At 37.4% G+C, this 24683-nt stretch overlaps 1 long non-coding RNA gene across 1 annotated transcript; it reads left to right on the forward strand.

The window, feature by feature from the left end:
• Positions 1-221: 221 nt before the first annotated feature.
• On the forward strand, positions 222-23981 carry LOC142864832 (uncharacterized). The gene is made up of 3 exons (XR_012915132.1): positions 222-449; positions 5903-6069; positions 23233-23981. It is a non-coding gene; the product is annotated as an uncharacterized LOC142864832 (long non-coding RNA).
• Positions 23982-24683: the final 702 nt, after the last annotated feature.

A 24683-nucleotide genomic window follows, 5' to 3' on the forward strand; every position in this document is an offset into this window, starting at 1 on the left:
CACAAATTGTATAATTTATCATAAGGAATAGGCTCACATGATTATGGAGGCTGACAGGTCATTCAGTAATGTAGAAATTGTGAAAGAATGCATTGTCAAAGTTGTAGGATGCTTAGACCCCGTTAACATTTCAAAGTACAAACAACTGCCTCTTTCAAGGAGAACCATTACTGGTCAGCAGCATGAGTTAGCCTTCAATGTAACAAAACAACTTCATGCAATACTTCAAAAGTAAAATATATATTATTCAAGCACTTTGGCTGAATCAACTGATACTACTGACTCAACACAGGTTTTATGTTTCATTCAGGTTATAATAGAAGATATTCTTTGCTACGAAGAGTTATTGACTTTGAGCACTCTTGCAAACAACACAGGAAATAGATGTCTTCAACAACTTTCAAGATAAATGTCATGAAGTTGGACTGAATTTGGTAGATTTAGTCAGTGTATGTACAGACAGCACACCTTCCATGACAGAAAACATGAAGGGTTTATTGCATAGTTAAAAAAAAGTATTAACAGATCCAGATTCTCATTTATTTTCATTGTGTTAATATTAATGTCTTGCACCAGCAAAATCTCTGTGCTAAATCTACCATTTTAAGTGACACTATGCAACAAGTTATAAGTATTGTTAATTATATTCATGCAAATGCAACATGGCATCTTTAGTTTTGTAACATGAAGGATGAAGTATTCAGTGTGGATTTGCTATCAGAGGGACAGATGTTAGCCAAAATTTTATCTCTGCAAGAACATTTATTAATAGTTAAATTTTATGAAGAACAGAATCAGCAGTGTGAATTATTGAAAGAAGATTTCTGTAAGAATGTAGCATTTTTGTGAGATATTATGTCAGATCAAAAATGACTTGAATATTTCTTTGCAAGGTAAAACTAAGGATATATATGATATGTAGAAAAAAAAATTCATACATTTCTTAAAAAACTATGTTTTTTCCAAACACTACTTCTTCAAAAGGAAATTTCAGATGAACATTTTTCCCAGTTAGCAAAGGTCATTGATGGGCGGAATGATATATGTGAATCATTTGAAGAATACACAGCTATTATAGACCTATTATTAATAATTGGAGAATGCAATGAAAGATTCACAGACTTTGAGAATTATGACATCACACTCAAATTAGTATTTCGGTCTCACCTAGTTGATATCACCAAGGCACTAAAGAACTACAGATAGAATTGACTGAGGTCTCAGTACATGACATTTTAGAGTCATTGTTTGATGCTAAGAAAGACCAACTGAAATATGGAAAAATGCAGCAGAATACCCGTGCCTTTGGCAACATGCCCGAAAAATGCTTTCTTGCTTTTCAACCACTTATTGCTGTGAATCTACATTTTCCTACCTAACCCAAATCAAGATGCCCTTAAATTCAGAAATGACTGATATCTATCTAGAGGATCAACTGAAAGTGGACCTCCATGCTGCAACCAAATATTCAAATACTTTCCAACAAAAAGCAGATACCACAAAGTCATTGAAGGTTAATTAACATTAAAATTAACAAATAGCTTTCATTTTTTGAAATTATTATTATTACTATTTTGAGACAGAGTCTTACTCTGTTGCCTGGGTTAGAGTGCTGTGGCGTCAGCCTAGCTCACAGCAACCTCAAACTCCTGGGCTCAGGTGATCCTTCTGCCTCAGCCTTCCGAGTAGCTGGGACCACAGGCATGTGCCACCATGCCTGGCTAACTTTTCTATATATTTTTAGTTGGCCAATTAATTTCTATTTTTAGTAGAGACGGGGTCTTGCTCTTGCTCAGGCTGGTTTTGAACTTCTGACCTTGAGCAATGCGCCCACCTCGGCCTCTTAGAGTGCTAGGATTACATGCGTGAGCCACTGCACCTGGCCCATTTTTTGAAATTATTAACTACATAGTAGTTTGATTTTTATAAAATAATGTACATTTTAAAGTATATCTAATTGAAGTTTCTTGAATGCGGTCTTATTTGATTACAGCTAAATTAATATGGCCTTCCAACATGAAAAGTTTCCCCACCACTGAATTAGTGGTTCAATTTAGTCATTGTGTATACAAGCAGAAAGTTCAGAGAGTTAAAATAAAAAATAAAAGTTACACAACTGTTCCGAGTGTGTGTTGGGAGAAGAAAACAGCTTTGACTGGGTGTATCTTCCAGACTGAGCCTTTTGTTTCGTCCTTGCCCATTTTTTTGATTATTAGATCCTGGGGCTTGTTGAGAAGGGAGCCCTAAATCGGGCCAATCCATCCACCTCTTCCTGAAGGCCTGCTGTGGGAAACCGCCCTGTCATTAGTTGTTCAAGTTCTAAGTTTGCCATCAGAATTCTGTGGAGCCCACACTGAAAGGGAGTTAATCAAAAGAAAATTCTTCAGACTTGAAAGTCAAGAGTAAGGCAATAGAATTATGATTCTGGGACTGTTTTCTCAAGGAACTGACTGAGCACCCGGTTATAGGCTTCACATTTTAGCTTATTTTGTCTTTCAACTTGTTTCAAGGGGCAGTGCCAAAAAATGTTTTTTAATAGTTTTTCTGAAAATCTTATTGTTCATAATGACCTTTCAAAAACTTGGAACTTCTCTTTGTACCAGTTTTGTCCTTTTCAATTTGGCAAAGGGGGCTTTGTGTGTTTCTAACGGAACTTTTGATTTTCAGTTTTTTTTTTCAAGATTATGCTGATAATTTCCATAGGAATAGAGAACTTTTTTTTTAATTTCAGCATATTATGGGGGTACAAATGTTAAGGTTACGTATATTGCCCCTGCCCCCCCCTTGAGAACTAACTTTTTATTCAGTCTTCTTCTGTTATTTGCTGAGAATATGTCAATCCACTTTGCCCATATTTAAGTGCCAGTTTTGTCAAATGGAGACACAAAGAGGAGAGGCTGTTGTACTGATCAGAAAGCATGGTCTATTAATGCAAAAAAAGATACTGTTCAAAAAATGAGGGTCTTGGTAGGGGGATGTGTAATCTTGAGGCCAACTCCCGAATTTGAATCTTTGAATGATTTTGAGAAGAAATGTCTCAAAAAAAATTTTAAATAATTTGTCAGGTTACACAGATAGAAAGGGAACTATGAAGGTCTTTGGGGTCATATAATAAAAAAAAAGTCTTTGCATCATTCTAACATACAAAAGTTCAGTGACATTGAGAACTTCATTAAGGTCCCAAGTCTGTTGGGCCTACTGCAGTTTGTGTCTTAGAATGTTTCAGGTATTTCTGAGGTCAAATTTAAATAGAAAGTTCCATATGGTATTAATGAGAAGTGGATGTCATATTAGAGGAGAGATATGTATTAAGGCTAGTTGGTAGAACAGAGATATATTAAAAAAGAATTATAGCTTAAGATTTAAAAGCCATATTTCAGTGTGGTAGAAGGACTTATGAAAGACATTGAAAGCTGGGTTCTCAATTTTAGTTTCATGTTGAATTAATAACAGAGTATATTGGGCTGGGGATTCCAAGTGGAAGTACCTGTAGGAATAAGATGAGTCTGGCCAATGAGACATAGAGGAAAGGTTCTTCCCTGTTTCTCAGTACTTATACCTTAAGAATGGGATGAGTGGATAGTTGGGGTTCAACCAAGTGGAGTCTAAATTTCTGCAAAGACTGAACTGTCCCTGCACTACCCTGTGTTGGCATTTTCTTTATGTTAATCATATTAGGGAAAGATAATCCTTAAATAAATGAATTAATATCCAGGAAAGGTGCAAAAATATGATTAGGTTAGTTCCACCTTAAGGGGAATTGGCAAACATGACTCAGAGGAAGGAAGATGAGAGATTATAGGGGATAGACCTGGGCTGTGCGTTACAGATTTATTGAGTCTGTGTGCTCCAGTGCTTCTGGGTACTGAGCCTACTGCTTGTTTCACCCCCTGCTGAGTTGCAACCAATACAATAAATCAGGGTTTGCAAATCTGTGTTGCCTCACTTGTTCTAGCTGTCTGCATTGTTCCTTGGAAGGGGCTTCAGGTAGGAAACAGAGAATTCAATTCTCCTGGTGAGTAAGCTTACTCACCTGTTGGGTCACTCAGCAGGAGCCAATAGAGCTGCCTGCTGCTTAGTTTGAGCTGCCTCCCTGTCCCAGGAGGCTGGGACCCCAGAGGAGAGTCATGCGAATTGGAGCAAGTATATGTGTGAAAGAAGCCAACACCTGTAAAAGTGAGAGAGAAGTCTGCATTAAAACCCCAGTCCTGCCTTTTAACAGCTGTGTGACCTTGAGCAAGTTAATTTACTTAATGCACTTGCCTTACCTATAAAATCGTAACATTATATAGTCTTCATAGATTCTTACTGTGTTCCAGGCACTGTGTTAAGCACTTGCCAAATACTATTACTATAAGGTAAGGACTATTATTAGACGAGGAAGAAAATAGACGAGGAAGAAAATATTGGAGAAGTTAAGTAATTTGTCCCTGGTCATGTTGCCAGTAGGTGTTGAAGTCCAGAGCCTGGATTTGAACCCAGGAGCTTAGATTCTGATGTGTGTTCTCTTGACCACCACAGTTACTTCATGGGATTGTTGTTTACAAGCTCATGTCTTAACATGTACAGATATACAAATGTATAAAGTACTTAGCCCAATACATAACACACAGTGAACACACAATAATTATTAATCATCATTACTATTATATATTAAGGGCTATATATATTTTAATGCACACAAACTGTACCCTAAAATTAGAATTATCAGATAAGGAAACTGGGAGTCAGAGAGATTAAGTTCATGCAACTGATAAGAGGCAGAGCTGTGATTTAAACCAGGTTTTTCTGACTCCAGAGACCATATACTACCAGTAGTATGCAGCATGTAGTGTGAGGATTTCCAAGGACCCAGAGTTAGTGTGAAGGGTCTACAAATTTATGGTTGTGCTAAGCCTTTTCTGTATAATATATTCACACACATATGTACTATTTCAGATGATGTGATGAACATACAGAAACCTATTCTTGTAATTAAGAAAGCATAGGTTCATTAATAGGGTTATATAATCCATAATATCTTCTTGCCATTATGCATTTTTCTCAATGGTCACATACTAAAAGTACAATTACTCCTAAGTGGAAATTCATGAATATTTTTGAAGTTATTTATTAAAGTTATCTTTATATTTGGAATATTTAGATATAATAAGTTCATAAGTCTCCATGATTAGTAGGACTGTGCCTATCATATATAAACTGACTGGTACACATTTCCTATACCTAGTGGAGGATTATTAGAGTGAAGAAACTGTAGTGCACTGCACAGACACAACAGGAGAAGGAAAGAAGCTATAAGTATCTTGTTCATGGACATGCACCATAAATATCTTACAACAGTTTTAATGGAGGAAAAAACACCCAGAGCAAATTAAAAGCAACAGCTTTGGCTATTGAAATGTGAATACCTAAATTGCTAAAGCCCTTTGTAGAATTTAAGAAGTGTGATTTATATTAAAAACAATGGGATTCACATGGCCCTCACTCTGAGAAAGCATGTGAGAATTTCTCCCTTAAGGGTCAGATGAGTTATGAGCATTTGAAAAGAGAAAATTTAGAGTTAATTGTCCAACTCTGCAATACACTGGGGACTATGGAAAGGGAGAAAATCTGATTACTGTATGGGACAGTGTGCAAGATGGGAAACTAAGCAAGTTTTTACTTGAGTTTTCAGTGATGTGCTGTTTCATGAATAATTAATTTGAGATATTTATCAACTCTCTCCTCAGTGCCACTTATTTAATTTTAAATTCGTTTCTACTTGGACTATGCCTTTGCAATTTAATTTTCTGTCTTGTTTTAGTGATTATTTAAATCAAATTTGTTGACTCATAGAAGTATAGTGAAAAACACTCGAGGGAGTGTAATGGGAATCAGTTTAGCCTTTGTTTGTTTGTTTTAGCTTAAGAACCTATTCTTCAAGTGAAGTCCAATGTATACACAGATGAGAGTGGAACTGTTCTGATGGATGCAGTGAACCTCACCCCTTACCAAACACCATCTCTTCAGCCTTGTACCACACTGTGGTCTTGTGGCCTTTGAGACACTTTGGAAGAATGCTTGGGTCTGGTAAACACACTTTAAAATCTTTTACAAGGATAAATTTTCTATCCAACCATTTCCCAAACAGATTTTCATTTGGTAGAAAGTTTAATGTGTATATCCTTTTTATGCCTCTTCTTGAAAGAGTGATTAGTTATTACCTGAGAGATAATAACTTTCTGATGATTTATCAGCTCTGATTGTGAGAAATGATTTCCTCAAGATTGAATGCCTTACTATATATCATTGTATTTCCGTGCCATGAAAGAGTTTTGAGTATAGTATGAATGTACTATAGTAATATAAATCAAAGCATACCTAATTGAATTAATAACAAAAATCAGTGCTACCATTTATTAAGTACACATGTGAGGCACTCTACCTACATTTTTTACTCATTTAATTCTTATAGCATCTCTATGAACTGGACATTATTACCTCCACTTTCCAAACGGAAGGATTGGGGCTCAGGGAGCTCAAGGTAACATGCCAGTAACTGGCAGAGCTGGGATGCCACCCTAGTTCTCTCTGGTTTCATGCCTATACTCTTTCCACAAAGCCACCTGCCTTTATGTATGTGCTGATTTTTATATTATGCCAATGTCTTTCAAATCTGTTTGTATTTGTATACATACTACATATACACACACATCTCCTCTAAGACAGTGCTAAGAGTAAAAAAGTTATATTAAGATTTATTACATTCTGATAGAATCCCAAGTTATAAAAGTAACTTGGGATCATGTATACAATTTGTGACTGAAATAATTTTTAACTTATTTTGGAATTGGTATATATTTTGAGAATTTTTATAATAATTTATGTCAATTCATTTAGTATTTCTGAGAAGCAAATTAACTCACAGGTTAGGGTACAGGATAAAGAAAAAGATTGATAGACTCCAATAATAGAAACCAGAAATCCTTAAAGAAATGGCAGACTTCAAGGCTGAAACAGAAACAGTATAGGGTGATCCTGAAACATTTTGTGGTACCAAAAAGTAAAGAAGTATTCAAAAATGGTGGGGATATGTCCAAAGGAACCAACTTGAAAATGTTCCACTGGCCAAATCTGAGATTATTTTGAGCAATAATATAAATAATGATAACAGATTATGACTTATAGAAAAATGAGTACCTAATGATACAAATAAAAAATTAAGTAAATGTAGAAAAGGAACAATTCTTTCTTATAGTATATTTCAATTAATAAATATGAAAGAAATGATGGAGAAAAATCATTTTGCAAACACTGTCGTAAACTGTAGTGTTGCAGGCATGAATCATTAATGGATACTAAAACCAATGGAGAGAAGAGTATGATGATGAAAATTAGGATGCTCACTTGTCTGAAAGTATCTCCTTATAAGATACTTCTCAATTGCAAAAAGAATAATGGTAACTTTACATTGGAAAACCCTGAAAGACATCATCATAACCAAGTGTCCGAAGTTAACATCACAAGTAATGAGATAGATTGATTTCATGTAGTACTAAGAATACAACATCATATATGCGATATTTTTGCAAAAAATGCATAACCTGAATTTAATCATGAGGAAACATCAGACCAATCCAAAGCAAAGATTATTCTCCAAAACTTATATAGGCTAGTACTCTTCAAAGTGTCAAGGTTATAAAAGATGAGGAAAAAGTAAGGAACTGTCCTATATTGGAGGAGACTAAGAAGATAAGACAACCAAGTGCAATGAGTAATAATGGATTGAAATGGATTTAATCCTGGTCAAGGAAAAGGACGTTAGGGGAACAAGTGGAAAAATGTGAATAAGACTTGTAGATTAGTTAATAGTATTTTATAAAATCAATATTAATTTCTTAGTTGTGTTCATTTTACTGTAATTATATGAGATGTTAACATCTGGGGATGAAGAAGAATATGCTGGAATTCTTTGTACTAATTTTGGAAGCTTTCGTAAGTCTGAAATTATTACAAAATGAAAATTAAGGAAAAAAAAACACCCAAAAGATTATAAAAAGAAAAAAGAAAAAGACTGATGGAAAGTTAAAGAGCTGACCTAGCATTATTAAAGAAGTCATTATTTGGGAATTGGAGTGTGGGTGTGTGATATTTGCACACTAATGCAATGTAATAAACAATGCAAGATTTGTTATTGTTATTAATCTTGCATTGGCCATGCATTACATTATAATGTTTCTCACCTTAGTAAAACACCTCTCTTGATCTTGTGTTCTCTTGCAGCTGATACTGTAATAGAAAATTTCTCTATTTCCTAATCAGAAAAAACTCTTGAAAAGGATCTCTACCTCTCTGTTGAAAGAATCCAGTGTGCAAATCCTGTGGTTAATTTGTAGTTCTTATTTTACTAGGTTCCCAGCATCATTTGACACACTACATCACTTCTTCCATTTGGAAACTCTTTCTTCTCTTGGCTTCTATGATGCTATACTCTCCTACCCTGCTCACTCTCATTCTTTGTTGCTCTTTCCTCCCCATTCTGAGAGGTCTCCATCCAGTTCTTGCCTAGCTCACCTACCTCATTATTTACCTCTCTCTCCTCCAGTCATACTGGCTTTGCAGATTCTTGACCACACCATGCTTTTCCTGCTTTAAATCTTTGCTATTTCCTTTCCTCTCCATCTGGTACACTTTGTTTTTGAGACAGTCTCACTCTGTTGCCAGGCTAGAGTGCTGTGGTGTCAGCCTAGCTCACAGCCACCTCAAATTCCTGGGCTCAGGTGATCCTCCTGCCTCAGCCTCCCTAGTAGCTGGGACTATGGGCATGTGCCACCATGCTTGGCTGGCTGGCTGGCTGGCTGGCTGGCTGGCTGGCTGGCTATCTATCTATCTATCTATCTATCTATCTATCTATCTATCTATCTATCTATCTATCTATATTTTAGTTGTCAAGCTAATTTCTATTTTTTTTTAGTAGAGACAGGGTCTCACTCTTGCTCAGGCTGGTCTCGAACTGCTGAGCTCAAACGATCCACCCACCTTGGCCTCCCAGAGTGCTGGGATCACAGGCGTGAACCACCACATCTGGCCCATCTGGTACATTTTTACTTCATCTGCAAGGCTAACTCCCTCACTTCATTAAGGTCTCTGCTCAAATATCATTACTTTATCCCCTACCCCAGGGTTGTTCTGAATTTCCTTACTTGGCTTTATTTTTCTTTAGAATGTGGTCATGATCTGAAATTATATATTTGTTTACTCACTTTGTTTAACTTGCTAGACCATAAGCTTCTTGAGGGCATGGACTTGGTCTATCTTGTGCACTGCTGTATCCCTAATGACTAAAATAATGTCTGGAATTTAGTAAGTGCTCAAAGATATTTATAAAGTAATACATTTATGAGTTAAACAGCTCCATGTGAAATGACAAACCTTTGTACTAATTTTAGTCAAATTAACCACACTCTTGGTTTTTTAGTTTTCAATTTTTTAGTTCTGTAGTGGCTACTTTAGACCTAAAATATAGAATTTATAAGCTCAGTCCTGATTTATAACCTTGTACATTATTTCTTCAGGTTTCAACTTTGTCCTATTACTATGTGTATGTTCTTTAATGTAAGAGGTTTACTTTGAAATAACGAAGATGTATAATTCATATGTGTTTGAATTTGCAGTCATATGCTTAGGTTAATTATGTGTTTTATGCAAGCACAAGCACATACACATACATTCACTGGGGCACGAAGCCCATAAAGAAACTGAAACCAGGTGATACATGAAGAACTCCCCAAAGGTAAAGCACCAAAACTGTCATTTGGAAGAAGTAGTTTCCACATTGAACAATGGATATACATATTGGATTCTACAGTAGCTCAAGGATAGATTTTGATGATTTAATGATGGCTAGGCACCCACTAACCCATTTAATTAATTGTTTTCAATTAGGCAATTAACCAAATTGGGAATATATGTTAAATTAGTACTACTGAACAAGGTAATTAAATAGGTAGTTCCTTTTAAAACGAAGTGAGCAAGATAGCTAAAGTCAATCATTAGAGCTTTTCTTGGAGCAAGGCCATAATTTATTGATCATACTCTATTGGAGACATTGTAAAGCAACTGAATAAAAAATGCAAAGGAAGTATAAGAGAGAAAGATATGTCTTCACTATTTTGGAGAAAAGAATCTCAGGTATGGCCATATGTAGGTATTCTTCAAATTGAACATGTTGATGAACCTTATCTAAAACAGTAGGTTTCAAATGGTCCTTTGGATTCATTCCCTTTGACATAGTGGTGGTAACATTTCTGTGTTAAAAGGTTAGACGGTTACATTACATGTATTACAATGCAATGAGTAATTACCTTTATAATACAATACAAAGGTTAATTAAACTTGTTACAATGTAATGGGTATAAGAGATATCCCTGACTATCTCTTCCCCATTCTCTTTTTATTTTATCTAATCCTGGAAATTATTCAAGTATGCTTTATTTTTTAAATAGAAAAAAATAGGTTTTTGTGTCGAGGAGGGGAATCAAGGTGGCGGACACCACCAGACAGAGTGTCTCTGCAGAAAAGACAGATTCTAGGAGAAATTAGAAGAAATAAGCAAGAAGATGAGCATACATAGGACGAGGGTCAGAAGTAGGGGTACCTGAGACCACAGGAGATTCCACGGGAGGAGGTTGTGGAGGAGAACTGGAAGTAGAGACCTCTGGAGCAGCCTGGAGACCAGCAGCAAGGGTAGGTGGGGTGGTTAACTTTCCCTCCCTTGCATCTCGAACTACTGATGGGCTCCCCAGCGGGTGGAGAGACCTGCAGACACCAGCCCAGAGACGGCCACCGCCAGTGACTGGTAAGCCTGTAGCAGATGCAGCACCAGGCTCCCAACTCCTGCAGGGCATCTCCCTGTGCACAGACCCGAGCGGCAGAACAGGCACCATATTGCCTCATCTCCCCTCCCCCGTCCCTATCTGCGGCTACCGAGAGAAACAATATAGCCACCAGCTGGAGGCACCTCCAGGGAGCGGGACCTTCCCTTTTGGGGCCCTACAGCTGATTGAGGGGAACTCAGACAGTGAATTCTCTACCCGCCAGCCCTCCCAGGTGCTGTTGGCCCAGTGATCCCAGGAGAACGGGGCAGACCCTGAGGCTGAGAGACATAAGACCAGCTTGGGTTCCCCGTGGGTGAATTGGGACTGGCATTCCTCTCCCTGGTGGGGACAGGGATTGAACTCTGGGGCCCAGAGGTCAGACCTGCAGACCAGATCCTGTGCACCCAGGTCTCACATTGCCCAGGACACAGAAGGGATATATGTGAACAGCCTACTGAAGTGTGTGCGCCTTCAGGGGCAGATCAGCGTCCTAGAGGGCAACCCTCCTCCCAAAGGGAGGCCGTGCGCCCAGCCCAGGTGGCGTTCCTGTGCAAGGAACCTCCCGGCCCGCATCACAGCCAGGGGAGGCCCAGTGGCGTGAGGTCTGGCCTGCTGGCAGAGGTCTAGGAGTAGCCGCGGAGTTGGGGAGGATGGAGAGAAGTGAGGCCCACTCCAGACTGCGAGTCTAAGCCCCACCCCCACACGTAGATTTTTTTGACTGAGTGGGGCCATTCCAGACCCTCATGGCAGCTTTTCCCGGAAGCAGAGAACAGAACTTTGACCCCTGCTAACGGCATTGGTGATGCTTGAGGGCAGGCTTACCCAAGCCAGCTCTGCCCAGACTCACTCCCAGACCAGCTCTCACTGGGGGGGGAAGAAAAGGACATACCTGGAAGTCCCAGGGCCCCACCGACCACCTGAGGCACTAGAGTGCCTCTTGAGAGGAACAAGAGCTGGTCACAGGTCACAAAAACAACAGCGTAGCCTGTTTCTCCAAGCAAGCACCACCTACTGACAGGGAGGACATTCTGCACACGCTTTTCATGGCACCTACTGACTCATCATACAGGGTGTGGTCGAATCTTACCCACAAACACCATCTACTGGCTCAGAGACTAAACAAGGTGTGTCAATACTCAAACAAAAACCTACAGGAAAGAAGCAACAACTGATTGAGATGGGAAGAAATCAGTGAAGGAACTCCAGAAATATGAAGAACCAAATGGAAACCACACCCCCAGAGAGGAGCACCAACCCCTTAGAAATGGACACCAACCAAAATCAGACAACCTAAATGACAGAAGAGAAATTTCGAATGTGGATCATAAGAAAATTGAACGACCTGCAAGAACAACTGGATCACCAACTCAAAGAAAACACAAAAAAACTCCAGGACCTGGAACAAAAATTCACTAAAGAAATCAACACAATGAAGAAAAGTTTCACTGAACTCCTGGAAATGAAGAATTAATTCAGGGAAGTACAAAACACAACGAAAACCCTCAAGAGCAGGGTAGATCAAACAGAAGAAAGAATCTCAGAGATTGAAGATAACACCCTCCAATTAAATAAATCAGTCACAGAGATAGAGCAGAGAAACAAGAGAAAAGAGCAAAGCCTATAAGACATGTGGGATTATGTGAAGAAACATAATGTGAGGGTCATAGGGTTATCAGAAGGGGAAGAAGAAAACACTCAAGGGTTGGACAAGCTATTTGAAGATATAATAGAGGAAAATTTCCCAGGCCTTGCTAAAAATCTTGATATACAAGTTGAAAAAGCTCAGAGGACCCCTGGGAGATTCAATGCAAACAGGAAGATGTCACGACATGCAGTCATCAGACTGACCAAAATATCAACTAAAGAGGCCCTTCCAAGAGCTGTAAGATGAAAGAAGTAAGTAACATTCAAAGGAAAGCCAATTTGAATAACACCAGACTTCTCTACAGAGACTTTACAAGCAAGGAGAGACTGGGGCCCCATTCTCACTCTTCTGAAACAGAATAATGCCCAGCCAGAATCTTATTCCCTGCAAAGCTAAGTTTTGTATATGAAGGAGAAATCAAGACATCTCAGATAAGGAAGACTGAAGGAATTCACCACGGTAAGACCAGCCCTCCAAGAAGTACTAAAAACAGTGTTACCCACGGATCAGCACAGTAAACACTCACGAATGTAAATCTACTCAAAGCTAAAGTTCAAACCCCAGATACCACAATGGCTCAAAAGAGAAAACAAAGCAACAAAGTTCAACCCAACATAATGAACAGAAATCTGCCCCACCTATCACTTACCTCAATAAATGTGAATGGCTTGAATTCCCCACTCAAGAGACATAGGCTGGCCGAATGGATAAAAAAACATAAGCCAATTATCTGCTGCCTTCAGGAAACACATCTAACCTGCAAGGACACATGTAGACTAAAGGTGAAGGGGTGGAGAACAATATTTCAAGCAAACGGAAGCCAAAAGAAAACTCGCGTGGTGGTGCTGATTATAGATAACTTAGTTTTTAAATCAACAAAAGTAATAGAAGACAAAGAAGGTCACTAAATAATGGTGAAGGGTACAGTTCAACAAGAAGACATAACAGTTCTAAATATATATGCACCCAACCTTGGTGCACCCAGATTCATAAAGCAAACTCTACTTTATCTAAACAGATGGATAAATAACACCACCATAATAGTTGGAGACTTTAACACCCCACTGATAGCACAGGACAGATCCTCCGAATAGAATATCAACAAAGAAATAATGGACTTAAACAGAACTGTAGAACAAATGGGCCTGACTGACATTTACAGGACATTCTACCCCCAAACCACTGACTATACATTCTTCTCATGAGCTCATGGGTCATTCTCTAAGATTGACCATATCCTAGGACACAAAGCATGTTTCAAACAATTTAAAAAAATAGAAATTATACCGTGTATCTTTTCAGACCACAATGGAATAAATTTAGAAATCAATCCTAACAGGAGGTCTCATTTCTACACAAAGTCATGGAAACTAAATAACCTTCTGCTGAATGATCACTTCATAAATGAGGAAATCAAGATGGAAATCAAAAGATTCTTTGAACTAAATGACAAAGGTGACACAAGTTACCAAAACCTGTGGGACACAGCTAAAGCAGTCCTGAGAGGAAAGTTTATTTCCATAAATGCCTATATCCAAAAGTCAGAAAGATCACAAATAGACAACCTAATGAATTGTCTCAAAGAGCTGGAAAAAGAACAGACCAACCCCAAACCCAGCAGAAAAAGTGAAATCATTAAGATCAAATCAGAACTAAATGAAATTGACAACAGGGAAACTAAACAGAAGATTAATGAAACAAAAAGTTGGTTCTTTGAAAAAATAAACAAAATTGACACAACATTGGCTAGACTAATGAAAGGCAGAAAAGAAAAATCTCTAATAAGCTCCATCAGGAACAATAAAGGAGAAATTACAACTAATGCCACGGAGATACAAGATATAATTTATGAATACTACAAAAACCTCTATGCACACAAACTGGAAAATGTGGAGGAAATGGACAATTTCTTAGAAACATACAGCCTCCCTAAGCTCAACCAGGAAGAAATAGAATTCCTGAACAGACCAATATCAAGTACTGAAAATGAAACAGCAATAAAATCCTTCCTAAAAAGAAAAGTCCTGAACCAGATGGTTTCACATCCAAATTTTACCACACCTACAAAGAACTGCTGCCTATCCTGCAGAAATTATTCCACAACATCGAGAAGGATGGAAACCTTCCCAACACATTTTATGAAGCGAACATAACCCTGATAACAAACGAGGAGAGGATGTAACAAAAAAAGAAAACTACTGACCAGTATCCCTTATGAATATAGATACAAAAATTCTCAACAAAATCCTAGCCAAGGTGAATCCAGGTGGTTGTCAAGACAATAATTCATCACAACCAAGTGGGCTTCATCCCAGGGATGCAGGGATGGTTCAATATACGCAAATCTATAAATGTAATTCACCATATAAACAGGAGCAAAAACAAAGACAGTATGATCCTCTCAATAGACACAGAGAAAGCACTTGATAAAATTCAACACCCTTTTATGATAAGAACTCTCAACAAAATAGGCATACATGGGCTTACCTAAAAATGTTACAATCCATATATGACAAACCCACAGCCAATATCATACTGAATGGGGAAAAATTGAAAGCATTCCCACTTAGAACTGGAATAAGACAAGGTTGCCCAGTATCTTCACTTCTGTTTAGCACAGTGCTGGAAGTCCTCACTACAGCAATCAGACAAGAGAGTGGAATTAAGGGCATCCAAATGGGAGCAGAAGAGATCAAACTCTCACTCTTTGCTGATGACATGATATTATACTTAGAAAACCCCAAGGATTCAACCAAGAGACTCCTTGAATTGATAAATGAATTTGGTAAATCCTCAGGATACAAAATCAATACACAGAAATCACAGGCATTCATATAGGCCAACAACAGTACAAGTGACAACCAAATCAAACACTTAATTCCCTTCAAAATTGCAACAAAGAAAATAAAGTACCCTGGAATATATTTACCTAAGTAGGTAAAAGACCTCTAAAGGGAAAACTATGAAACACTGAAGAAAGAAATAGCAGAGGACGTAAATAGGTGGAAGAACATACCATGATCATGGGTCGGCAGAATCAACATTGTTAAAATGTCTATACTACCCAAAGTGACCTACGGAGTCAATGCAATCCCTATCAAAATGCCACGATCATTTTTCACAGATATAGAAAAAATAATTTTATGCTTCATATGGAACCAGAGAAGACCCCGTATTGCAAAATCAATCCTAGGCAATAAAAACAAAATAGGAGGTATCAATTTACCAGACTTCACACTATACTACAAGGCTATAGTCATTAAAACAGCTTGGGATTCGCACAAGAACAGGGACATTTACCAGTGGAACAGAACAGAGAACCCAGATATAAAACCATCCTCCTATAGCCAGCTAATCTTCGACAAAGCAGACAAAAATATACACTGGGGAAAAGAATCCTTATTCAATAAACGGTGATCAGAAAACTGGATAGTCACATGTAGAAGACTGAAACAGGACTCACACCTTTCACCTCTCACAAAAATCAACTCATGCTGGCTAACAGACTTGAACCTTAGGTGTGAAACTGTTAGAATTCTAGAGGAAAATGTTGGAAATACTCTTCTAGACATTTGCCTCAGCACAGAATTTATGAAGAAGACCCCAAAGGCAATCACAGCAGCAACAAAAATAAACAAATGGCACCTGATCAAATTAAAAAGCTTCTGCACAGCCAAAGAAACTGTCAAGAGATCAAACAGACAATCCACAGAATGGGAGAAAATTTTTGCAAGCTACACATCTGATAAAGGACTGATAACTAGAATCTATTTAGAACTCAGGAAAATTAGTAAGGAAAAGTGAAGCAACCCTATCAAAAAGTGGGCAAAGGACATGAACAGAAACTTCTCAAAAGATGACAGAATAATGGCCAACACACATAACAAAAAATTTTCAACATCTCTAATCATCAGGGAAATGCAAATCAAAACCACAATGAGGGCCTGAGGGCCGGGCGCGGTAGCTCACGCCTGTAATCCTAGCACTCTGGGAGGCCGAGGCGGGCGGATTGCTCAAGGTCAGGAGTTCAAAACCAGCCTGAGCTGGTGGCTTGTGCCTGTAGTCCCAGCTACTCGGGAGGCTGAGGCAGCAGGATTGCTTGAGCCCAGGAGTTTGAGGTTGCTGTGAGCTAGGCTGACGCCACGGCACTCACTCTAGCCTAGGCAAGAAAGTGAGACTCTGTCTCAAAAAAAAAAAAAACAAAAAAAAAACAAAAAACACAATGAGATATCACTTAACTCCAGTGAGAATGGCCTTTATCAAAAAGTTCCCAAACAGTAAACACTGGCTTGGATGCAGAGAGTGAGGAATACTCCTACAGTGTTGGTGGGACTGCAAACTAGTTCAACCTCTGTGGAAAGCAATATGGAGATACCTCAAAGCGATACAAGTAGATCTACCATTTGATCCAGCAATTCCACTACTGGGCCTCTACTCAAAAGATCAAAAGTCACTTTATGAAAACGACACCTGCACTCGAATGTTAATAGTAGCACAATTTACAATTGCAAACCTTTGGAAATAACCCAAAGTGCCCATTCAAGTGCCCATGAATTCATGAGCGGATTAATAAAATGTGGTATATGTTTACCATGGAGTACTACTCAGCTTAAGAAACAATGGTGATATATCACCTCTTGTATTTTCCTGGATAGAGCTGGAACCCATCTACTAAGTGAAGTATCTCAAGAATGGAAAAACCAGCACCACATGTACTCACCCGCAAATTGGTATTAACGAATCAACACCTACGTGGACATATAGGAGTAACATTTATCGGGTGTTGGGAGGGTGGGAGAGGGGAGGAGAGGGTGGGTATATTCAGCCAAACATGTAAGATGTGCAATGTTTGGGGGATGGACACGCTTGAAGCTCTTACTCGAGGGGGGAGGGGGGCATGGGCAATATATATAACCTTAACACTTGTACCCCCATAATACGCTAAAATGAAAACAACATTAAAAAAAAGAAAGAAAGAAATATTGTTAAGAATTGAGAGAACTGTTAGAAAACAGGTTAAGAATTTTCTGTGTGGAAATCATAGTTTAAGTATCCTCCCATCTTGCTGTGCAGTATACATCCAATCTAATCAAGTTTGTGCAATTAGGAGACTTTTAAACTCAGAGATATCCATGATTTAGTTTTCTAGAAGTTCAAATGTAAAACAGAGGAAGTAGCTTCTTTACAGAGACAATTCTGTTTATTCATGAATGTAAAGAAGTATGCCCATTGTAAATTTGGCAGACGATTTAACATATAAGTGAATTCTCAGAGAATCAGCAGGCACTTTGCTAAGCATGATGTATGGCCCTCTCTGAGATGAATAAGTGTGGTAAACATATAACTTCTGGTCACATATAGTTTGTCTGCCAGAGGATGCCTAACCTCACTCCATCCTTCATCCTCAACCCATTCCTGACCCCACCTCATTCCAGACCCCCATTTAATCTGTGATTGCTAGCCCAGGGGGTGGGGATCTTCAACAGATTCAAGGCTGTGGAAAGATTTTAGAATGAGAAGACGATGTCTGTTTCACACATTACTTGATAACAGAAAACAGCTGAGAGTTTAACAGTTTCCTTTTTGTGCTGTGTTTAAAAATCCCCTGTATGAAACAGCTGCATCAGTGCACAGCTGTGTCAAAAGAGCCTTGTCAAAAATGACATGTACGCATATATTTTTGCCTAAACTATTTTGGAAAAATCACATTTTCCTATGTATTTCTTATCTCCACAGGTATACAGTCATGTATACTTTATAGCATATGCCTGGTAAACAAGTTTATAAAATGTAAGGAAAAAAATCTGATGCCTACTTGATACATTACCATTCAAATGAAATCATATTTTCACTTTTGGGGACTCCATCCTCCTGGGATATCCCAGGCCATAATCTGTTGCTGGGCTTTATTGCTTTAATATTTAGTAACTAATATGCAAATCTGAAATCAGTTAGCTTTGCCTTAAAAGAGAAACTCTTTGATGAAATAAAAACAACAAAAATCAGAATTCTATGTGTCCCCTTATAGAGGGTCATGTTAGGGAGTGGTGTTGGGGCCGAGTGGGGTGGGGAGGTGGCATCTGGATTGATATGGAGAATAGCAAGAAACAGGAAAGACTGGAAGTCCTTTCTAAATTCTATAACTTTACCATGATCAATTGTACTTATTGTCCACTAAAATATTGCCTGTGAAAGGGAGCTATTTTACATCAAGTACAGGAAAATGGAAGGTTTGCTTGCTTACCCCTTATGCTTGGAGATTTTTTATAGCATATTCATTTCATACTAAATTATTCAGGAATTTTTGACAGACATCTAACTCAGTGAAAGGCCTCAGTGAAAGATTAATAGTTATTGTTTGATACATAAAATTGATGAATGCACTTCAGTTGAATAAACTTTCTCATTTTTGATGGCTTGTACATCAGATAAGCCTGTATCAGTGTTCTCAATTTTGACTGCCCATTGGGGAGCTTTAAAACAAACAACCCACTGATGCCTGGGTCTCAACCCCTGATTTTAACTTAATTGGTCCAAGTCCTGGCCTGAAGAGCAAGAATTTTAAAGTTCTCCAGGTGATTCTAACATTTAGACAAGTTTTAGAACCACTGGTCTAGATTAAGGATTAAAGTACTTGAGTTAAGCCTGTTATTTATATAACCTGGAAAAAAAATCTTTTTTCCACTCAATTCAGTGAATACTTACTGAGAAGCCACTCTCTCCAAGGCCCTTTTCTTTTAACCCCAACTTTGCCGTTTTGTGAGTAGGTATTTTGGAAAGAAAACAACCAGAATCTTAAAATTTTATTGGTTGAAATGTGGTTAGAAGTAACATAATCCAAATCTATTCTAAAGAGAAGTAAAAATTGATGAGAAAATTCAGAAACGTTAGTGCAAAACTATTTTTATAATTAAATACATAAATGAGAGTGAGATAAAGTGAAATAAAGCAAAAACAAAAATAAAAACCTTGAACTTTCCTCAGTAGGCAGACTAGACAGCACTTTATACTTATTAAACAGTGAACTGGTCCAAGCACATAGCTGACAAATCTTCCCTAAGTGGGACTCCAGATAACTTGAATCCAAATTGATGTGCAAATTGAAACCACTATGATGTCATTTGCCAATTTAGAAGGCACATGAGAAAGCACTGAATCTGGTTCTTTTCTCTACTTCTTCTGGGATCTGTTTGTGAATTTTCTTCTTCTTCTTTTTTTTTATCTGTATACTGTTCTGTTTAATTTATCATTTTTTCCTGTGTTTCAAAATATCTTTTGCACAAATCCAAAAAATTAAAAACAAAGAAGAAATTACTACAGATAAAGAGGAAATAAAATAATTTTAATATAATAACTTATTTGAACCTTTTCAGATATAATTGAATATCTGCAACAAATGAATAGGTTTCTTGGAAAATAAAAATTACCAATATTGTACAGAAAGAGATAGAACAGTAAAATAGATCATTTAGCATAGAATAAACTGAGATTTTTCAAAAAAACAACTTCATCTATCTCAGGTAGCTTCACAGGTACAACTTAGCATATTTTTGAAGATTTTGTAATTCCAATCCTATTAAATTACTGAGTCCAGAGACAGTAGGAATGCTGCTAAATTCTTTTTTTTTTAAAAAGCTGTTATCATAATGCCACCGAAACTATACAAAGATGGTACATAAAAGGAAACTATAGATAAGTCTCTCTTATGAATATCTATAGCAATATATTAAATAAATTATTGTGACAGGAGACTTTCAAATTTTTGTTACTTGATTTTTAAAATTTAAATTTAATTTCTTTTTTTTCTTCTCATTTTTTCCCTTTGTGATAAAGTAGGTGGCCAACTCTGTACTACTTTGTCTCAGGGGAAGTTTGTGACAATAAGGAAAGCCAAAGTTACCTGCAAGACATTTTCTTTCCAGATCTGGCCCCTAAAAGCAGGAGCCTATTGAGGAGATTTGTTAGGAGTCTTGGAGGAGGAAGGAAGAGCTTCTGATGGAAATTCTTAGATGGAGAGGGCCTCCCCCCAGACTACCATTAAAGGAATGTTATGGCCTGGAAAGGAAAAATGGAACTATGTGGGCTCCATGAGCAGCAGAGGTCTATACCTGCTCTTGGCCCTGGTGAGCATCTGCTTAGTATCTGGTATTGCCATTGTCCTGTGCATTAAATATGATAGAGAAGGACAGAACCACTGCCAGCCCTAGTGGGAGTATATGGGGCAGAGCATTGTGTCTAGGTGAGAACAGTACAGAGTGACAACTTGTGCTTAACCAGCCCTCCCCCAAACCTTGGTCCTCTGTAAGACCCCAAGCCATTTAAACTGCTTAGTGGTGAAGGGGAGGGATTGAGATGAAGACAGGGAGTAAAAATTAAGTAGATTTAAAGAAAATAAATAAGATATTTATTACTTACCTGAGCGTAATCCATTATATTAGCAATTAAACCCTATTTCACAATAAAATAACAAACCTCAACAAAGTATAGTTTGTTTCAACAATGTAACAATTTTTGACTTCTGAAAATTTATTGATATAATTTACTATATAGAGTAAAGATGAAAAACCATATATCATTCCTGTGAATGACAGAAAGGCGTATGACAAAAATCAATACCTATAACTGCTGAAATAATATGTTTGTTAAGTATATATGTAAATACATATTTTAACTGTATCAGTAATATGTAATATATATCTCATGAATTCATTATTTATTTTTGCTAAACAGTATGCCTGTTTTTTCCATGCTAATATACAGAGAGCTTCCCAGTCTTTTTTGTAGCCTTCATACGGATATATCAGAGTTTATCTAACTAGCTCCCATGGAGGGGTATTTGTGGTGTACCCAATTTTTTGCTGTAAAAAAACAATGCTACAACGAATGATCTCAAACATACATTTTTCCAAATTTTCTTCCCTAATTACTGACCCTTCAAATTTCCATTTCTACATCAGACATATCTTTTGGTTTGTTATTTTATGGTTAGAATTTTATTTTATGCAAAGTTGCCAATGGATGTGTTTAAGAAACTTAGACGATCTTTTTTAGGCCTGTGCTTGTTATCAATTTTGTTACTTCTCTTATTACCTTTCTAACTTGACAGAAAGACACAAAATCTGCATAGCTTAGTTTTCCTATAAAAAAATCTCTAAACCATAGGAACAAGGCAAGATTTGATATTAATTCTCTTTCTGGCAATCCCTACACTATTCTATAGCAAACAAGGCCAACTAAGTGAAATACAAGTGTACTTTGCTGGCTGATAGTTTTAACCTTACCTTTAATCTCTCTGATGATGCCTCTGGGTTCTTCTGTGGAGAATCAATAAAGTTTGTCACTTCTAGTTGAAATTAGCAGACATGAATTTTAGGATCATTAACTGGAAAGAACATAAAAAATGTAATACAGAAAATTCTGACTTACTAAGATTCCCAATAGAATGAAATAAATGTTCACTGTTATGCTATAGGGTTAATGTTAGATGATTGAACTGCCTGTGCATGAGTATGGAGAGTCCCAACACCACCATTTGGATGCAGTGAACTTGGTTTCTTCTCATAGGCAAATTATTTCATATTTTAATAGACTACTAGCTACTAAAAATGACTTTCAAATGTGTTTTCCTGGGTGGCAAGGGATAAAAAAGAATATATTTGGTACAAACCAGCAGAATTTCAAGTTTGAACTAAATAATATAATTTTCTTAAGGGCTTAAGTTACACGTAACTAATATTCTGAAGGGAAGAAAACATCATTACCAGTATTTAACATTAAATCTTCTAGTGGATAGTGAAGACATTACTTCTTTGAACAACTTAATTGTTCTCCAACAGTTTGTTTTCCCAAAGTATTTGTTCATAATTTCTTCTTGGCTCTTGGTATTGCAAAAGTTAATGAGCCCATAGGTTATTGCAAATATGGAGTAGTTGACATTTTAAAACAACCTTTTAGATATAGTTTTAACCCAGACATATATTTTCAAATCAAACAAATGCATATATATTTACTACATTTCATTGCTAATACTGAATCAGTTTATAGAATCCAGAGTAATCCATGCAGAGGTCTAGCAATACACTCTAAATTAATATATATAGGGTCTGTTTTATATAGTACCCAAGGTTTCTTTTGCAAAGTGGACATCAGTAGTCAAATAGCCAAATATATTATGTGATTAAGATAGTGTGTGGAGCATGATAAGGAGCAAAACCTCTAATACCCTAAGGGTTATTTATAATACAGAAAGTGATATTAAAGCAAGGGTAAGTGAGTTAATCATTTTTGTGTCTTTTCAACAATGGCAATTTAAAAATTATTCACTGTGTGTTTTTATATCTCTTGGTCATTCTCCTAAGATTTACCTTATAGCCAGTAGACTACTTAGCAGTCCAGCTGGTAATTGCATTTCTGAAGGCTGTAGAACATAATCTGTTCAGCTCATAATGACAGAACAGATTTAGTAGTGGAATTTCCTCTGGATATTAATATATATCTGCCACATTTTCCCTACTTCTTCTTCTATCCCATCTGTCTTTAAATTGCTATTTTTCTGGATCCAGGTTAAAAAGTTTTGGATGTTCAATATTTAGTTGGGGTATCTGTGTATACATGTGTTTTTGGGAGGAGAATATGATATATATATATAAATGATTATATTTGCTAGACATCAAGCTAAAATTTTCCCCCTCTCTGAGTAGCTTTTCTTTGAAGTAATTTTTTTTCTCACAGGGGAGAGAACCATTATGCTGTACTTCGTGTTGAACATGGCCTTGTGTGTCTGCAAATTGGACTATTGGGAAGTATTAAGATCAAGAAAACATGGGCTGATTTTACCTTGCATGTACTTAACAACTTTCACATGAGGAGAGAACCTCACATTAGACAAAGTCTGATTAAAGGCAAAAATTGAGTAGAGAGGATTTAAGCTAATGCCCTCCAGAATGTGGCAATGAGAGTCTTATTTGTTGGGTTTGAGGGTTGCCTTTTTTCTTAAATTCTTTTTGGTTTAACATGTATTTTCCTTTCTTTTTAATTCTTCAAATTGAGACACATTCAGTAAATTTTGTTCAGTGGAAAACAGACCCATCTGTTTGGTGGTGTAATGGAAAGAAACCTGAACTAGAAGCCTGTTTTTAGAATTAATCTAGAAGATATTTTACTTTTTTAGATTGGGTAAAATAATACACATAAATACAGGAGAAAATGAAAAGTTTATTAACAGTAAGCTAAGAAATATACTAAGTGACACATGAATATGAGCTTTCTCTGGTGGAAACGAGGGGAAACAGGAGTTTCAGAGTCCTCACACTTGGACATCTCCCAGGGGAATGTGTACATGCCGCAGAAAACGATAGTACGCTTGCTGACCTGGATCCACCTTTACAACAACATGGACTTCAAAGCCCTGCCTCATTTTCCTTCTTGGCCTGGCATGGGTAAATTCCTGAAATGTCCTAATAAATTTCACCTTTCATCTTCTGGAGAATGTAAGTGGCTTTGCCTGCTTATTTAAAAAAATGAAACTCCAAAAAACCAAAGCCTTTGTACAAACTGTTTGCAGTAAGTGCAAACAAGGAGACAGGATGTTATATCATGAGAATGATTTCTGTTGTACATAATAGAAAACTCTAACTGGGTCAATAAAGAAAAGAGATTTATTGGCTCATGTCACTGAAAAAGTCCAGAGTCAGGACAGGCTGCAGATGAATATGGTCTGGGCTCTGGCTGTGCTTTTCTGTGATTTACTGCTCATTCTTATGGCCCTCAGCTTTATTCACACATTGGCTTTGTCCTCAGACTGTCTTTCTTTATGGTCACAACATGGCCTCAACTCCTAGACTTCATATCCTGACAGTACCTTTTTCCAGAGCAGGAGAGAACATCTGTCAGGGATACTGTGTCCCACAACTCCAAAGGGCACAATTCACATGTAATGTAATGTGAATCATGGCTCCTAGAGTAGTGACAAGTGGTAGCCCTGGCATTGGCATGCCAGAATTCCTAATAAAAATTATCTTGACTGTTCCTGTGTTTGGACCAGTATAGACCCCATACCTACCCATGAACCAGTTACTGTGTCGTGGGAATAGAGTGCCTTAATTCGTTTAGTCTAGGGCCATGGATGCTACCCCTGTAGAGAAATACAATGAGATTCATTGGAATCACATGATTTCCAAAAG

This window comes from Microcebus murinus, chromosome 27 (genome assembly GCF_040939455.1).
Source record: "Microcebus murinus isolate Inina chromosome 27, M.murinus_Inina_mat1.0, whole genome shotgun sequence".
NCBI lineage: Eukaryota > Metazoa > Chordata > Mammalia > Primates > Cheirogaleidae > Microcebus > Microcebus murinus.